Source organism: Mastomys coucha, unplaced genomic scaffold (genome assembly GCF_008632895.1).
Source record: "Mastomys coucha isolate ucsf_1 unplaced genomic scaffold, UCSF_Mcou_1 pScaffold8, whole genome shotgun sequence".
Taxonomy (NCBI): Eukaryota; Metazoa; Chordata; class Mammalia; order Rodentia; family Muridae; genus Mastomys; species Mastomys coucha.
This window is the reverse complement of record NW_022196914.1, coordinates 31,897,713-31,914,163: the sequence shown is the minus strand read 5'-3', so window position 1 is coordinate 31,914,163 and position 16,451 is coordinate 31,897,713. Positions and strand designations below refer to the sequence as shown.

Genomic DNA, 16,451 nt, shown 5'->3' with positions numbered 1-16,451 from the left:
CCTTGCTCAGTTATACACACATACACACACACACATACACCCACATACATACACACTCACACACACATACATACACACACATACACACACATATACGCACAAACACACATACACACACATACATGCACAAACACATACATACATGCACACACACACACATATATGCACACACATACATACATGCACATACACACACACACATACACTCACACATACACACACACACACACACACACACACACACATTCCCCTTTATAGGAATGCAGCTTATTTTAATGAATTGTGTGTAGGCTGATGGACATTCGGTTGTTTCTTTGGCCACTGGTGACCACACCAAGCTCTCACTGAGAGTTCTGATCCAGTGGTCACATGGGTGGCTCTGATTAAAACTAAGTGTGGCACAAACAGAACGGAAGTCATAAATTTTGGAGAGGGATTGATTGTTAGGGATGGGGGCAGCGATAAGAGCAGATGGGCAAAGAGAATCAGAACACATTGTTTACATATATGACACTTTCAAATAACAAACTTAATGAATAATAAACAGTAAATAAGAGGAGGTGAGAGATGATCCAGGAGGAGCTGGGGGAGAAGGAATAGATAGGATTAAAAGGCTTTGTGTACAAGGATGGAGTTCTAAAAGGATAAATAAAAATAAACACACAGCTCACCCGTCTAGATGTGTTCTAGCCCTCTTTCTGTGCACACTCTTGTCTGGGATGGCAGAATAGCCTTTATTTTGCAGATGTCCTCACTAACCAGATTCTGTCTTCACAGAAGTTAGCTGGGAGTGACTGGTTTCCACCAAGTGCCATGGAAGTGAGACAAGACCACCTTCTGAATTCTCATCCCAAAGCTGGCAGCCTACTCTGCTGACTTTCTCTCCTCAGCTCATCTGTACCATGTCTTCCTCCCCCATCACTGTAATTACGGCTGGCTTACTTAGCAGCACCATTTTGAATTGCAGTCCTATACACCCAAGAAAGAAGACAGATTTCAGGCCTGGGGTGGAAAGTAATTCCTGCCTCAAGGTTTGCCTAGGTAGTCCTGATTTGCTCGTTAATCAAGGTTTCTCAATCACTATTCAGTTGACACTTTGGCCCAGACAATTATCCTCAGGCTCACTGGTGTATGGTGCGGTAGCTGCAGCCCAGTCTTCATGTGCTATACACTAATAACACTACTCTGCTCTCTTTACGCAGTATACATCTCTACACACACTGCAAGTGTCCTCCAGCGAGGCAAAGATCATCCCTGCCTGAGGTCCCTGGGCCAGAAAGAATGGGATCAGCTCATTATTCTCCAGTACTCTCTGCCTGGTGTTCCATGGGACTGGGAACATGCAAGTCAGTAAGCAACTGCAGGTAGGAGAGGATTATCTACCAGGAAATACATATGATTGTTTAGGCTCCACACTGTCTTATCTGGGGACTGATGGCTGATTACAGGCTCAGGTCTCCTCATTCGAGATTGCCTGTCTGCCACTGCTCATTAGACAGACTCTCGTTTGGATTCTGTTTCTGCTTTGTGCCCCTTTTGAAGAGAGGAGTGAATAAGGTCATGGGGATTAATGGCTACTAAAAGCTATTGTGATCCAGTGTTTCTCCAAGGAAAACTAATCACCATGCTTTCTGAATGAGGAGCCCTAACAACAATGCTAGAAATAGCAGGTAATCTCTAATTGGATAGTCATGAAAATCTTCCCATTAATTTTTATGTCCCCCTTCTAAATTATCTTTGGTCAGTCACTGCCAAAGAGGTTAGAAAGGTGTGTGAGCAGAATATTTTAACCCAACTTTTAGTTATGTGTATGTGTGTACACATGTGAGTGCTGGTGCCCGTAGATTTCACAAGACAGTGCCTGATCTCCTGGATCTAGCATGATAGTCGCTCAAGAGCCGGCCCTAGAAGGCTATGGGTATGGAACCTGCATCCTCTCTAGCGCTTGTGCTCTACAGAAGCCGCTTCTGCTAGAGTTTTATCCTGTGTTATGTTTTCATTCTCATCTGTCAGGCCATGCCTGTACTCTTTCCCTCCATCTAAGTTCTCTTGAAGATGGCTGGTTGGAAGGTTTTGCTACTCTCTTCTGAGTTCTCTGTTTCCTTTGGACTTTTGACTTCTGGGTTGTGAACTGGCCCCTTAGGAATACATTCCTCTTCATTGGAGGACGTGTTGTTAACTTAATAAATGTGCTCTGCTCCCCAAAACCAGTCAAGGCATTTCTCCACTCTTTCAGAAAGACTCCTTACAGCGCATCACATGTAAACGTCACCTCTACTCTGAAATACACTAACCAACTTTTCTGTCTACTTCATCTGTCTACTTCTTTGCATTCCTTATCCCTTATGCTCTTGTCTTTTATTATCCTGCCAGTGAGCAAACAAGAGACCTGGGTCAGGTCCATCTACTACTCATGAGCTGCCCCTGCTTGGACCACTGTCTGTAGGATGGGTTGTTCTTTTCAAACTTTGTGCAGTATGAATTTGAAGCTTGAATCTACTTCTTTTTATTCATTTACCAAAGACTTCTCTGTCAGTCTTGCATCTTTTCTTTATCTTGTTCAGTTGTTGAATCTTTCACCTTTTCTCTCTTATTTTTTCAGGTGTTCTCTTGATCTATAGTAGTATGGAAGTGTGGGAGGAGAAGATGGGAATCCAGTCTTTCTGAAGAAAAATGTTCCCAAATAACTCTCTCTCTCTCTCTCTCTCTCTCTCTCTCTCTCTCTCTCTCTCTCCTCTCTCTCCCTCTTCCTCTCCCTCTCTCCTCTCCTTCTCCCTCTCGTCCCCCTCTCCCTTTCCTTTTTCCTCTCTCTACCCTCCCCATTTCTACTTGGAGAAAGCATATGATAAAAACAAAGGAAGCAAAAAGCCTTTCTTCTGTAACCTGTAGGGGGCAGTAGTGGTCAGAGGCAGGGCTAAGCAGACTGTTGTGACCACTCAGAAAGAAAGCAGTGGTTTCATGGACTGCAGTGTGAAAAACAGAAATCACTGAATGCTGATTCCATACACAGGCACATGTTTGTAGATTGGTGATGTCTACACCGGGTTGGATGGAAGAGATGGGAAGCACATCAGAATTGTAGTATCTGTCTCAGCTCAGCCCAACTCTGGTTTCTTCTGGGATCATCAGGGAGTCAGCTACATGGCTCATTTTCTGGTACTTTTAATAATTCTGCTTTGTTACTAAAAGAGAAACATTAAAAGTTCTTCTATCAGTGAGGAACCCTGCTGGAGCCCTGGGCTACAGCCCACATTTCAGACAGAGACCCTCAAGGCTGAGGGAGTTTACCCTATGCTACAACCCCACCTTCCTTTCTTCCTCAGTGTGGTTCTGCACTCATCATGAGTTTGCTGGTATAGGGAGCTGTCTCCTGCTCAGTGACACTCTACAGACCACACAATTCAATGATGTGTTACCCACTGACAAAAGCTTCCAGATTCATTTCTTCTCAGGGATACAGAGAAGGGCTGTCCCTCGTGCCAAATAAAGGATTTATCTTCTAGTCCTCAATGCAATGTAGTTCCTAGCCAGTGGGACCGGAGAGGGCTGGCTTAGCTGCCTCATTCCATTTGGAGATAGACAATTTTATTCAAAGTAGATCCACCAATTATGTACTACTGCACAGAGTTTATTCTTTCTTAAGGAAAAACTGAGAAATATCACCACTCTAACAGGTGCTCAGTGGAGCTACCGGCCAGGAGGTACACACAATCTGCAGCTCACCAGTGGACACTTACATCTGTATCAGAGTCTTCTGGCCTTTTCAAAGAATCTGATTTTGGGTTGTGAGCCTAACCTTTAATGGCTAGCCATTTCTTCACAGGGTCCCTAATTGGGTCCCCAATGGAGGAGTTAGAGAAAGGACTGAAGGAGCTGAAGGTGTTTGCAACCCCATAGGAAGAACAATATCAACCAACTAGACTGCCCAGAGCTCCCAGGGACTAAACCATCAGCCAAGGAGTACACATGGAGGGACCCATGGCTTTAACTGCATATATAGCAGAGGATGGCCTTGTTGAGCATCAATGGGAGGAGAGGCCCTTGGTCCTGTGAAGGATTCCCCAGGGGAATTTGAGGGCAGGAAGGCGAGAGTGGGTAGGTGGGTGGGGGAACATAATCATAGAAGCAGGGGATGGGGGATGGGATAGGGAGTTTCATTGGGGGGAACCAGGAAAGAGGTTAACATTTGAAATGTAAATAAAGAAAGTATCCAATAAAAATTAAAAAAAAAAGAATCTGACATTTACATTTTTGGGCAGATTGAGGAAAAGAGAGGTATTGTATTTCATAACTTGTAATTTTAAAGCTGTGAAGGACGGATGATGTCCAACAGAGGTGATTTTTAGATAACCATTTTTTTAAAAATCTAATTGGCATCAAGAATGTGCAGGTACTGGGCAGGCTTCCAAGTCAGGAGAAGAAACACCAGAAGATTATGTGTGGAAACACATTTGGCAATAGCTACCACCACCAGGAAATCCGACATTTTCTGTAACTCAGTGATTCATTTTCTATGAAGTTGTCTTGAGTGGATTATAAATCTACTTACTTACAGATCAACTCATTCATGAACATCAACCTGTGTATTTTTGACAACACTCCTTGTAAGAAATAGTGATAATCTAAACACAAAACTCTGATTTTTTTGGTAAAGCCATAAAAATTATTCCATTTGTTGTGTAAAGGCAAAACTTTAAAAATCAGTTAACTGAGTCTATGTGCTGCATAAGTGTAGGTATACAGATCAATAGAATCAGATTGACAGACTCAAACAAATCCATACATTAAAATGAGATGGCTCAGAACACTCAGAGAAAGGGTTGTATTGCCAATGGTGTTGTTAGACTATGTGGAAGAAGAAGAAGAAGAAGAAGAAGAAGAAGAAGAAGAAGAAGAAGAAGAAGAAGAAGAAGAAGAAGAAGAAGAAGAAGAAGGAGGAGGAGGAGGAGGAGGAGGAGGAGGAGGAGGAGGAAGAGGAGGAAGAGGAGGAGGAAGAGGAGGAAGAAGAGGAGGAGGAGATGATGACAAAGTAGTAGTAGTAGTAGTAGTAGTAGTAGTAGTAGTAGTAGTAGTTATTGTTGTTGTTGGATTTAACCCCAGATCATGCATGATAACCAAATAAAAATGGGCCAATAGTAGGATTAGTAGGAAAGCTAAAATTACAAATAGTCTTAGAAGAAAATATCAGCATCATTTGTCAATTTTCAAGACCTAGGATTTGACATCAGATTCCCAAACATGGAAACAAACAAACAAAAAATGAGTAGCAATAGAAAGTGAGATGGTTAAGACTTTCTTAAAAGAGAAAACCATGTTTCAAGTGACATTATGGAGAAGAGAAAGACAGTAAACAAAAAAAATTATTTATAATCCACTCATGTTTGTAGCATAGAGCTCCAAATATAAGAAGAAACCAAAAACAAAACAACAGAAAGATGGTCCACATTAAAAACTGGCCAGAGCATCTGTACAATATATAACCTACACTGTATATAACCTTTACAGTATATTTATTTATTTTATTTATATGAGTACACTATAGCTGTCTTCAGAGACATGAGAAGAGGGCCTCAGATCCCACTACAGATGGTTGTGCATCACCATGCCATTGCTGGGAAATGAACTCAGGACCTCTGGAAGAGCAGTCAGTGTTCTTAACCGCTGAGCCATCTCTCCAGCTAATCTGCACAGTCTCTAACCTGTACAGTACCTAACCTGCACACAACATAATCTGTACAGTACATAACCAGTACAGTATATAAACTACACAGTATATAACCTGTACAGCATATAACCTGTACAGTATATAAATCTATATCCCTATACCTGAACAGGCATGTGAAAAGATAGTCAAGACCTCTAGTTGCCATGGAAATGCAAACAAAATATTGATGGTATAACACATCATATTCTATGGAGTGATGGTGGTATTTTGTTTTTTAAAGGTAAATAACTGCTTTTGGTGCAGCTGTAGAAATCTGGGGACATTTCTAAACTGATCATTAAAATATAAAATGGCTCAGTTTCTGTAGGAATCAGTGTGGTTATTTCTCCAAAAGGTAGCAGTTCTGCATCTAAAAAGAGGCTCAGAAAGAATTGCAAGGAAATACTCAATAAATATCTGCTTATAGCTCAAGGCATGTGTACAATATCTAAGAGGTAAAATAGCTGAGACATCCACCATGAAATGGACAGATAAACATTGGTCTATCCATGAATGGTATATTCTACTGATTTAAAGTAGTACAGTGTACTGGTCTGTCCTACAACATAAAGGATTCTGGGAAGATAGTGCTGGGTGAAGAAAGACAAACCCAAAAAGTTTTGTGTTGTTAACAATTCTCTTATATGAAAGACAAAGACCATGGAAGTCCTTGGAAATACCAAGGAAGAATCTAGAGATGAGAATGATAAGAACCAGTGAGAAAGTTAGATGGTTTTCCATAGTGATATTTAGGAACTGTAAAGGAGCATGATTCCAGAACACTGTGAATTACTAAATACTAATGGATTCTTTACTTCAAATGTTGACATTGATGCTATGCAAATGTCTACTCAAACATTCTTAGTAGGACAATGTTGGTGAGCTGAGGGGCAGAGCCTGATGCCAGAGCCTGATCACACTGGCCTGAGCAGTGCCCGGCTTTGAAGTTAAAGTTCTCTGGCCCCTCTGTCTCAGAGATCTGAAGTGAGGACTAAAGGATTGCACAATCCAGGATTGGCACATGGCAGTAACCGGATTTTATCATGTGTAAGGGTGATTTGTATTTTTCTGAAGTTTTTATAATAAAGAAAGCTTCATTATAATGTCTTTCAGAAGTGAAGCAAGAGAGAGTCAGACTTAGCTCCTCTGGAAGTGAGCTTTGGTGCTGCAGAGTGGACCACTGAGATCACAAGAAATGCTGAAGTTTTGGTTGATAAAGGAGAAACACATAAATCTGTGGTGATACTGTGCATGCTACATAATAAACATAATAAACATGAAATAAAGACTTTATGGTACAATCTTGCCTGAAGGTCCTCCTTTGCTTGTTCCCCACCCCTTTAGCTTCATGTTGGAATTTTGGAGTTCTTAGATGCTCCAGGTTTTCCTTCCCCACTGCTATTATTGAAGTTCTTCCTTACATACTGACGATGCATGGAGTAGGTCTGTCCAGCGACCATCTCTGCAGCTAGGGAAGCTCAGTGATACCAAGCATAATAGATTTTGCTTTGCATGCCCCCAGTCTTTAGGGGAGAAGAGATATATGTAGTGTGTATATGTCTGTGTGTGAGTATATGACTGTATTGTGTGAGTATGCATATGTGTGTGTGTGAGTATGTGTATGTGTGAGTTTGTGTGTATGAGTGTATATGTATGTGTGTGAATATTTGTGTGTGAGATTTTATATGTGTGTATGTGAGTGTGTGAGTATATGAATGAATGTGTGTGTATGTGTGAGTGTGAGATGTGTGAATGTATGTATGTGATATGTATATGTGTATGAATGTGTGCATGTTTGTGTGTGTGTATGAGTGTATGTGTGAGTGTGTATATGTGTGTGAGTATATGTGTGAATATGTGTGTGTATGTGTATGTGTGTGTGTGTGTGTGTGTGTGTGTGTGTGTGAGTGTGTGTGCATTTCAAAGATGACTAAATAGCTAGAGCTCATCAGTCATCACCAGGTACTAGGTTCTGATCTGTGGATGCAGTTCACCATTTTCACAGAGGACAGTCCTAGTAGAAAAGGATGAAGGACAAATTGTTGCTAGGTGTGGAGCGGTGGCGGAGAGTAGGTCAGCCATTTACAGAACACTACTTCCTGTTCTGGCTCTTTTCTACTAGGATATTTGTTCACCACTGTACCCTCTGTCCCATTTTCTAAGCTGTTTGGGAAAGGTCACAGAGTCCCCAGCATCTCTTTTCTATGTTTTACATGTATTTATTTATTTTATTTATTTATTTTTGCCTACATATATGTCTGTGCACCACATACCATGCTTGGAGTTGGAAGAAGGTATTAGGTCCTCTGGGAACTAGAATTATGGGTGGCTATGAGCCTCCATGTAGGAACTGGGAACCAAGCAGGGGTCCTTTACAAAGGTAGCCACTACTCTTAACTGCTGAGCCATCTCAGCAGCTTCATCCAGTATCTCATTCACATATACTACAACAGCTATAGGAAGTAGTTTGCTTGGGTGCTCTTCTCTGTGGGATTCTGGAACTACTCCAGACCAATACCATTATGCACAAACAAAATCCTCAGTAGGGACTTGCCTTATTCAATGGTGGATATAACAAGATGTCACAGACTGGGAAGTTACAATGAATGGAAACACAGGTCATTACTGTATTTGGGTTTTTTGTTTGTTTGTTTGTTTTGTTTTTCAAGACAGGGTTTCTCTGTGTGGCCCTGGCTGTCCTGGAACTCACTCTGTAAACCAGGCTGGCCTTGAACTCAGAAATCTGCCTGCCCCTCCCTCCCAAGTGCTGGGATTAAAGGCATGTGCCCCCACTGCCTGGCTGTCATCACTGTTGTTAAAGATGGAAGTCCAAACTGTGGCAGCTGTCTGAAGAGGGATTTCTTGTAGAGTCAGCACATACTGGACAGCAGCAGGGAGTGAGAAAGAGTTGGATAGTGTTGGTGAACAGTAGACAGTAACCCAAAGCTTGCTTTCTAGCAGCATGGACCCAGTTCTAAGGGCAAAGCATCTGTGGCCTGCTGTCTCCTCTTATTAGCTCAGCTCCATGATCCCGTCACAAGAGAAGTTACATTTCAGCCTTGGATTTAAAGATTTTTTTATGTGTATGAGTGTTTGTCTGTTTTTATGTGTACTGTGTGTGCTATGTCTATGGAGATCAGAAAGGTGTCATATCTCTTGGAATTTGTGTTACTGGTGGTTGTGAGCCACCATGTGAATGCTAATAATTGAACCCCAACCTTCTGCAAAGGCAACAAGTACTCTTTCCCACTGACTGTGCTCTCCCTCCTCCAAGCCCGAGACTCAAGACAAGTACTGAAGCCGTAGCATGAAGATGCCATGCATCAGTCTGCATCATGACACTGCCTCTCTACATACAGAGCTCTGGTTACATTTCACAGGGCTTGACATGACTAAACTATTGAACCAGAGCCTGTCATGTGATGCCTGCACTCTTGGATTAAAAAACTGTCCAAGGTTCCCTGCCGTTAGAGGCATTGCAGGTGTGGCTGCTATGTCATGTGTGTACCACTAGGCAGGAGAAAGAATAGAGGCTATACTCAGTGTTTTGATCTATAGCCTAACACTCCCTGGAAGAAGTGAGCCTGAGATGACCATCAGTCCTGTGCTGCACAAACCTTGATGGGCTTCCAGAGCAGGAAGGGAGCTGGAGATAGAAAAACTCAACTTTAGGCTGTATGGGGCCTCACATAGAGCTACTTGGGCAGTGGGGCCAGTGAGAACCGAGTCAGAGATGACTACCAGACTGATGCCATGGGGCCAAGACAGGGAGCTAGTCTGAAATGCCCACCAACCTGATGCTTCACAGGCCTAAGTAGGGGAGACCATGTCCAAGATGACCCCTGCCCGGTGCCATAATGCATGGGCATGGCATAGCACTCTTGAAACCATTCCTGAGATGACCTCAGATACTCAGAGACCACCGTGCCTGTAAGAATAGCAAGGAAGTGGTGAAGAAATGGAGGGGAAAGAGAAACAGAAGGATGTGGGCACAGTGAAGAGAGGCAGAATTGGAGACTCAAGGGCTGTGAGGAACAGCCTTATATAAGTAGCCAGTGATGCCACCTGGTACCATGTTGGGGTTGTCCTGGTCTGTGCTGCCATTGACCACATTTGGGAATGTGACTCTGCAGGTGTCTGTTGTCAACAAAGACTAGGCAGATGTCTCAGGTCTGGGCTGCTGCCTGGGGTGAGAGGCATGTTGATATCTGAGAGCTGTATAAAACTGTCCCCACCCCTCACCTGGGCATTAAAGGAGACCTGACCCCACCCCTATTCAGGAGAACAGGCCCTGCACACTGCAGGAGTTGTGGGTGAGCAGGCCCTGGGTTATGAGTGTGGGTGAGCTGCCCTTGCTAATTGTCTCCTGTGTGGTAGCATGGACAAGGGAGAAATACCCTCCTCCCAACCTGTGCCTGGTATTAGAGTCATGAGAGCAAGAGAGTTGGCCTTGCCCTTCACCATTGGCAGCATTCAGGAGGGACAGAGGACCCTGAACCTCACCTGGGCACCACAGTAGAACTGACTCGGTGGTAGCGGTGCAGATGAGCTACTCCCAAGGTTATGCACATAAGAGAGCTGGCCCCACCACTTATCTGACCTGTGGTGACATAAGTGAGGGAGAAATGGCCGACTCCACCCTTGCCCTTGCCACCTATGGCAGGCAGGAGAGCTGGCCCCAGGGTAATGAGAACAAGAGATCTGTCCCTGCCCTTAACCTGCAGCAGAACTTGGGAGAGCAGGTCCTGCATCTCACCTTGACAGCACAGAAGAGCTGGCTCTGTACTTAAGATTGCAAGTGAGCTGGCCTTGAGGGCGTGAGCACAGGAAAGCTGGCCCTGCCTCTTGTCTGCTGTATGGTGGCCTGGACCAGGGATAGATGACCTCCTCCCCTTCCTTGTCCCTTACCACCTATGGAAGGTGGGAAAGCTGGTCCTCTGTGTCATGAGAGTAGAAGTGGTTTTGTCTCTCACCATTGCAACACCTGGGAGAGCAGACCCTGAACTTCACCTGGGCAGCAAGGTAGAGCTGGCCCTGGTTGCATGGGTTGCTGTCTGTCCCTGGTAGCTAACTCTAGTTGTTTCGGCTTCCCAACATGTACTGAAGATCAGAGACTCTTTGGGAATTTTTTTAATAAGGCATTCACATATTTTTTTATTTTATATGCATTGATGTTTTGCTTGCAGGTTTATCTGTGTGATGTTCGATTCCCTGGAACTGGAGTTATAGACAACTGTAAGCTCCCATGTGGGTGCTGGGAATTGAACCCAAGCGCTCTGAAAGAGCAAACAGTGCTCATAATCCACTGAGCCATCTCTCCAGCCCCTCTTCATGGGTCTTAATGATCTTCAGCACAAGACTGGGACTATTAAGGCATACAGCCTCACTGACTGAGCAGATGCTGCCTTATAGCCTCTCCAGGGTACAGTCTTCATCTTACTTCCTTGTCCTATGACATAAGCCAATCTAGTGAATCTTCTTTAGTCTCTGTCTCTGTCTCTCTCTCACACACACATACACAGACACCACAGAGAAATGCACAATGCACATAGAAACACACATACAGACACATACCACACACAGAAATATACAATGCACACACGTGCACATACACATGTACACACATGCCCATATGCACACATACACACATGCATTCACACATATACACATGCACACATGTACACAATACACATATATACAAGTGCACATATACACACATGCACACACATTCATTCACACATACACACATGCACACACATATATACATACACACTTGCACACACATATGCACATATATGCACACATGTACATACATGCATTCACACACACACACACACACACAAACACAAAGTCTGTTCTTTACCTCTAGAGAACCCTGATTGTTATCTTCTATGCTTAGAGCTACTTGGCCTGAAGGCCAGCTGTATAGCAATGTGCCTTGTGGACTTTTGCACACCCCAGGAAAGTGGAAAACATGGCCAAAGCTAGAGAAATGGTATCAAAAAGGATCACTGTTGCTTTATCCAAGACAGAGGTAGGTTAATGTGCCCACTCAAGCGTTCCACCTGACAAACATGCATGACCATGACTTCGGTGTATTAACCTCCAGTTACATCTGTCTTTGAGTGTGTGCTTTATTGTATAGAGTATTTATTGTAAAGAGACAGAATCCCTTTCTTTTCTCAGACAAAAGCAAGCTGGGAAACATTGTCCCTGTGACTTGGTAGTCAACACTCAGATGAGATGTGAGCTGGGAAAGGAAGGGTTCAGTTCTTCATAGATGAGGTATTTTAAGGCTGTCTATTAAACGGTCATCGACATTCATAGAGTTGAATCCAGTTTCAGTAAACAGACTGATGATTCTATTACTGTGTTGTCACATCTGTGCAGTGGACTGTGACAGGATATAGCACTGGGCCGATCCACAAGGACATGGGATTTCTTTGCACGCCTAAGACATCTTATTTGCTGAGTTCCATGTCTGGGGGCCTGATTGAGCCTGACTTTCTGATCTTCTTTGCTTTAACTGGAGTGCACTTTTATTATTATTGTTGTTGTTGTTGTTGTTGTTGTTATTGAGTTCAGTAAGGTGAGATCAGCTGCATGGCTCTTCATGTCAGTGGATGTACAGAGATATCTATGGAGTGCAATATGAGAAAGCATGGGAGTCCTACAACAGGGCTCTGTGAAAAAGCCATGTAGCCTTGGCCACCTACGAGACTTCTCTGTGCAATAGAAACTTTTCTAAAGAGATCAGAGAAGGGGGCACTGAAGACTCCCTCAGATTGATTTCCATGCATTGGTCATTAGCATAGCAGTGAGTTCAACCCTACTTACAGGTGGTTGTGGTGAGCCCCGCAGTAGGCTGACTTTGCTGCATTCGTTTTCTTAAGACACATAAATTGCTTTAATGAACCTTTGTTGATAACCACACCCTACTTCTCCTTGAGTTGCAAAAAAATCACCATATTACGGCTAGTATGTTTAACATTGCACATGTCCCTGGTCACTAAGGCATTGGATACTATGAGCCCCTTGGTTAGAATGGTTATCTTTCCCTCAGTCCCAGACACCAGCAGTTCTTTGTCCTGCATGCAGTGTCCCATGACATCACCCATAGCTTCCATTCCTCTATCCCTCACACTAAGTCCTGGACCCCATGGCTGTCCAGTCTCCCTGCAACCCTAATACGCCTAGTCAATTATTCCTATGCTTCTGTGACCTCTCACATGGTCCTCAGTTCTTTTCTCTCAGTTTTCTTGCCCAGGTGCTATTCTGAATGCCTCTTCTTAACTTACATGCAATCAACCACATCTCAGCTCCCTTGTCTATCCAGTCTTCGAACTGGCTCATGCTGACATCATCCTGTCCTCCTGGACTTGGAGCTTGTCATTTCCTATGCAGATCCTGGGAACACTATTTTTCCAGATGGTAAACATGGAGGAATGACAGGGTATGAATGTATGGATCTATCCTCCACGTGGAATCCACCCCATGTCTAGCCATTCATGGAAGGCAAAGCAACACTCTTTCTATTAATTAACTCTCTCAGTTGAGAGTTGATAGGGAAATGATCAGCTTCCCCCCACACACATTGTGTTCAACCAAGCTGATGCTAGAATGAAGTCTCTGAGATGTTAAGATCTGAAAGGTCATCAGGGTACCCCTCTGATTGAAAACACCAGACCTTGAGATCTTTGGTAGCCATTGGTAAAGTCAAGTGAAAAATATCCACTCTAGGTAGGGCCTGGGTTTCACTTCTTAAGAAGCTACACACATTCTATGGAAGGTCTCACTGGAGTTTGTTGAGAAATCAGTACTGAGAAGCCTGAACAGTAGCCTAGATGATATTCAGGGACTCATCAATGAGGTCTCTAAGGCAGAGTAACAACATGGAAGACAAGCTGTTAAATAGGATCTATTCTGTTGTCTTCTGCAAAACTTGGTCTTTTTAAGAGCCTAGGAAATCAGATGTGAGAAGGGGACTCACAGATTTCCAGAACAGGGCCTCAAAACCCCAATTCAACCTCTTCACCTGCCTTGCCTGAGTGGCTCATCCAACCCAGCCCTACAGGTTTCAGTATTTCAGCTTTGATTCTCACCGTGGTGGTGGGATGAACTAGGGTGGCAGAGCTCTGGAGGAAAGCTGGACACAGGACTTTCTGGATAAGGAACCCTAAGATTCTGTGTTTGCAGAATACTCTAGACACAGGGCTTTAGGGATAAGGAATCCTAGGATTCTGTGTTTGTAGAATGCTCTGGAAGCAGGCACACTGGCCCCAGGTAGGCACATCCCTTTAACTACATAGCTTATTTGCTCTTGTAAAGATTCATTGGCTAGAAGGTAGTGAGAGGGGTCCCGAGAGTACAAGGCTGAAGAGATAAGTGGATAGTGTACAATTAATGCAGGGCACTGCTGGGGTGTAAGGGCAGCTGTGATTAGTACAAACGGGCCCAGGAAGAAAAATGCCCAGAGTTCAAGGAGGACCCCAAAGCTCTTATGCTGGAGTACATGGAATACAGTTCTCCCCGCAAAGACACAAGCTAGGATCTCAGCTAATGGAGAAGAAACACTGTCCCTTCTCAGCAGCCTGTTTCATGGAAGTAGTAACTTAATTTACTCAGGTGGCCAGCTAGTTAGAGAAGCTAAGCAAATCCTCTAGTGCAGAAGATAGCCTGGTGCTTCTCTGTGGCCACATTTAATATTATACTGACTGCCCACATTCATCTTAGAGGGCACCTGACACAGGATTGTGTCAGTCATACAGATTTGTCCACTGAAACAAATTTGCTGAAAGTCAAATCAGCAGCATGTTCATGACTTTTCCAGAGTCAGAATTTGAAGTCCCCAGGGAAGAAGAGGAAGACTGTCTTCTGGAGCAAGGCCAGCCACCAAAGGACCATGGCTTATCTTGAGATACCAACTGCCACAGTACCAGTGTGCAAGTGTGAGAGAGACTTGCTTTTTTGTCTTCATCTGTCATAGTCTGGCCATAACACCTTTTGACATGAGTACTCTGCTTTGATGTCCAAAGAACCTGTGGTCATGGCTGCCTGGCTAGCATGGTAGTTGTGGTCAGGGATAGATGGCCTGCATGGTAGCTGTGGTCAGGGATAGATGGCCTGCATGGTAGCTGTGGTCAGGGATAGATGGCCTGCATGGTAGCTGTGGTCAGGGATAGATGGCCTGCATGGTAGCTGTGGTCATGGATAGATGGCTTGCATGGTAGGTGTAGTCAGAGATGGATGGTTTGGATGGTAGCTCTGGCTCCTCAGTACAACAGAGTCCTCTATAGGGCTCACTACCTCATCATCTCTCGATCTCAAGGTCACTTTGAGGAGTCAAGGAGTTTATACTTGTGAAAAAGATGCAACTGTTCCTTTGCTTTTGGCTCACTTCTTTTTTTTTTTTTTTTAAAAAAATTCATTTATTTGTTTTATGTACATGAATAAACTGCATATCTTTTCAAACACACCAGGAGAGGGCATCAGATCCCATTATTATAGATAGTCACCATGGGGTTGCTGGGAATTGAACTCAGGACTTCTGGAAGAGTAGTCAGTGCTCTTAACCACTGAACCATCTCTCCATCTTTTGGCTTACTTCTAGGAAGCCAAACATTGTCCATCCAGGCTAGAGGAGAGGCTAAGGGAAATTCCTAAGTTGAAGGCATAGAGGGTAAGCATAGCTCTCTGCTAGCCTGAAGGCCACTGATTTCATGTTAGTCTGCATCTCACACAAGCCTCTTATTCCTGTGTCTGTCAGCAACTCTCCTTTTGAGTTGGGCAAATAAAAAGGCATCAAATGCTTTCATACTGCATAAATCTATTCCTGGAAGGCAAAACAAATGGTTTTCACCCAGATAAGGAACCAAAAATAGATCAAAGTTCAACTTGGTAAACCAGTGAGCTTTGGAGATTACTTATAGGAATATGGACAAAAGGGTTACTTATTTCCATAAACATAAAAGACTGAGAAACAACTGTGTCCCAACAGCCCTTAACTGCTCACAGAAGTTGGAAACTTGGACCACACTGCACAGCCTACAGATAACACAACAGGTTGGAGAGTGTCCTTTCCTGGGGACTGGGTTGGTCTGAGCCCCTTGCAGCCAGCTCTGTCAGTTCCTGTTCCTTCCAGGCAGTTCAGCTCACCCGAGAAAGTCTCAGCAGGCCTTATGGCTTATCACATGAAGTGAGGGACCTAGAGAATTGCATTAGTTTCAGGGGCTTCCTGAAGCTATTGAGTTGTCTAATTCCGGGTCTTAAACTTCCCCCAAAGAAATCACAACACAATACCAATGTCAACAAGGCCTTGCTCAGCTCTTCCCCTCAGTACTTCACCTCAACCCCTCACCATCTGCTTCCGGTTTTTATCCTACTGCCTATGTCTCTTCTATCATGGTTACCCCTCCAGTGTCTATTTCGGGACTTCAAGTGTGACACTTTTCTCAAAAGTCTAGCATCACGAGTATGCTCACTAGACACTGCCATTTAATAGTTGTAGACAGTGGCTGGAGCAGGTGAGAGGGGTGGGCAAGTAGGCACAAGACCTACTGGTCAATTTGCATTTGGCCACATTCAGAGAATGCACTTCGGAGAGAAGCATGAAGGGGAGTATATACTCTGAGTGAGGAGGCACCCAAGTGTCAGGTGTCTTTGCGTGTGCGTGTGCGTGCGCATGTGTGCGTGCATGCGTGTGTGTGTGTGTGTGTGTGTGTGTGTGTGTGTGTGTGTGAGGGTACAT

The 16,451-nt window shown here is 43.9% G+C and overlaps 1 long non-coding RNA gene and 1 pseudogene across 1 annotated transcript in view; both read left to right on the top strand.

Moving 5' to 3' along the window:
* The window catches only part of LOC116083687, a 33,333-nt gene extending 26,328 nt beyond the window's left edge, over nucleotides 1-7,005 (top strand). Inside the window, exons 3-4 of the long non-coding RNA XR_004115863.1 lie at nucleotides 1,203-1,364; nucleotides 6,818-7,005. This is a non-coding gene — a long non-coding RNA (uncharacterized LOC116083687). The remainder of the gene's footprint in view (nucleotides 1-1,202; nucleotides 1,365-6,817) is intronic.
* A 2,159-nt stretch (nucleotides 7,006-9,164) lies between these two features.
* LOC116084020 lies at nucleotides 9,165-9,271 on the top strand (annotated as a pseudogene).
* Nucleotides 9,272-16,451: the final 7,180 nt, after the last annotated feature.